The following is a 2258-nucleotide window of genomic DNA, read 5'->3' as shown; positions in this document are numbered from 1 at the left end:
GGAACACCTCTCTCGACTCACTCACCATGCGTCCCGACAGAACATCCCTCCCCCCACCCCCGGGTGGAGTAGAGGAGAGGGGTAAGGCGGGGTGCATTTACAGATGTTTCCTGCCTCCCCCCGCCATTCCCCCACTCTCAGGTTATTCCCCATAGCCTCCCGTTCTGAGTGGGAGGGGATTGAAATAAGACCACGTAGCGTTTGGGAGGGAAACGTCACCGTCCGATCAGCTGATTCGCCCAGCCTCGCTGGCTTTCCGATCACCAGAGAAGGCTTCTTCTTCTTCACCTTCGTCTTCTTCTTAACAAATTACCCCCAAACGCTCAGAGGCAGAGGAACAGGCAATTTTGTGCTTAGATCTTGCCCCAGACATAGTTTATAAAGATTGCAGAAGCGAAAAACTGCAACGAACAACCGAAGACAGTACTAGACCCATAGTCTAGTCGCAGATGGAAAGGATTTCTTTTGACCCACGTGATTTACATCATTTATAACTGATCTTTTTAAACTTCCTAATTAAAAGTCTCGATCGTACAATTTGTTTTAATTGACAGAGATAAGTTGATCACGCGATGCTGCAAAGTCTATTAGTTATCTTATCTTTGTTTGTCTATCAGATAATAAGAAAACATAAAAACTCCTGTTTTTAGTAATATTAGTTTATCTAATTTTCATCTTTCAAACACTTGTACTCAGTGGATTGTCTTCACTATCAGCTACGTCTTCTTAAGTGCCTGACTATAGGAATATATATATATATATATATATATATATATATATATATATATATATATATATATATATATATATATATATATATATATATATATATATATATATATATGGCTATGGAAAAGTAATGGAGCTGTTTTCCAGAGACGTTAATAAACGAAAAACCTAAACTTTCAATTTATTTTCCTTGTGTCACCGGAAATTCCTGATATTTAGCCTATTAAATTATAATCTATTTGTTTATTTATTTGTTTGTTTTTAGTTTTCCTGTCTTTAACATGTAATATTTTCTTCAAACTTATTTTAGCGGAATTTATATATATTTATATTTTTAACAGGCTCAGATGATATATTGGTCTACTAAGTTTTTCAAACTCTCGGCCTATAACTTTGCGATATACACTGGTGTAAGTTTAATATATGTTCCTATGCACATCAATATTGATAATACTCGTATGTACTGATAAACTTTTTTCCGATAATGAACACAATATCAGGTTGAAAATATAAGAAAATACATTTCTTTCGTAAGCAACAAAACCAGACGTTAGCTTGTCTTGCTTGCAGTAGTGCAGACAAAATCGAAGGAGAGAGAGAGCCTGCATACATGCACCATGTGACGTCACGCCAGTCTCTTGTGTCACGTGCACCGTTAGACTCGACTAGCAGCATAGAAAAACTTATGTGTTTGAAAGATTGATGCACACACACATATATATAAGGTATATATATATATATATATATATATATATATATATATATATATATATATATATATATATATATATTAGTCACCGTTTAATTAATATTAGTTGTAGCAATAGTAATAAAATTACTATTAGTATTATTACTAATAAAGATTATATGTATACTGTATATATATGTATGTATGTATGTACATATATACATACATACATACATATATACATACATACATATATATATATATATATATATATATATATATATATATATATATATATATATATATATATATATATATATATATATATATATTAATCCTGCTGATCCTCACCCTCCATCATTAGGTCTGTCGATTTCCAGGCAGGTCATTATCCACTGAACTAGACATGCGCGCACACACACACACACACACACACACACACACACACACACACACACACACACACACATATACATATATATATATATATATATATATATATATATATATATATATATATATATATATATATATATATATATATATATATGTGTGTGTGTGTGTGTATAGTGTGTGTAAGTATGTGTGAACGAATTTGATGGTGGCGGATGGAAATAAAGGGGTGTTGGGTCAAATCTTTTTGAAAATGCAATATGTAATTTAAATATGATGAAAGAAAACTGGCTAAAGATGGTGATATGAATCGTGATGTATTAATATATGTATAATCAGAAATGAAAAACTTAGAAATGTGGAGATCATGTACGTACGGACAGATGGTGATTAGAATAGCATAGGTGAACGGACAGGCCAGATTATTTTGAGATGGTTTACTCCTGTG

General features: G+C 32.6%; 1 protein-coding gene across 1 annotated transcript in view; it reads right to left on the bottom strand.

Moving 5' to 3' along the window:
- LOC136834738 (long-chain-fatty-acid--CoA ligase 4-like) overlaps positions 1 to 48 on the bottom strand; it is a 77770-nt gene extending 77722 nt beyond the window's left edge. The window contains exon 1 of the mRNA XM_067097334.1: positions 1 to 48. This exon is cut by the window's left edge and continues 363 nt beyond it. The gene's annotated coding sequence lies outside the window, so the exon portion shown is untranslated.
- Positions 49 to 2258: the final 2210 nt, after the last annotated feature.

This window comes from Macrobrachium rosenbergii, chromosome 54 (assembly GCF_040412425.1).
Source record: "Macrobrachium rosenbergii isolate ZJJX-2024 chromosome 54, ASM4041242v1, whole genome shotgun sequence".
Taxonomy (NCBI): domain Eukaryota; kingdom Metazoa; phylum Arthropoda; class Malacostraca; order Decapoda; family Palaemonidae; genus Macrobrachium; species Macrobrachium rosenbergii.
This window is presented reverse-complemented; position numbering and strand designations above follow the sequence as displayed.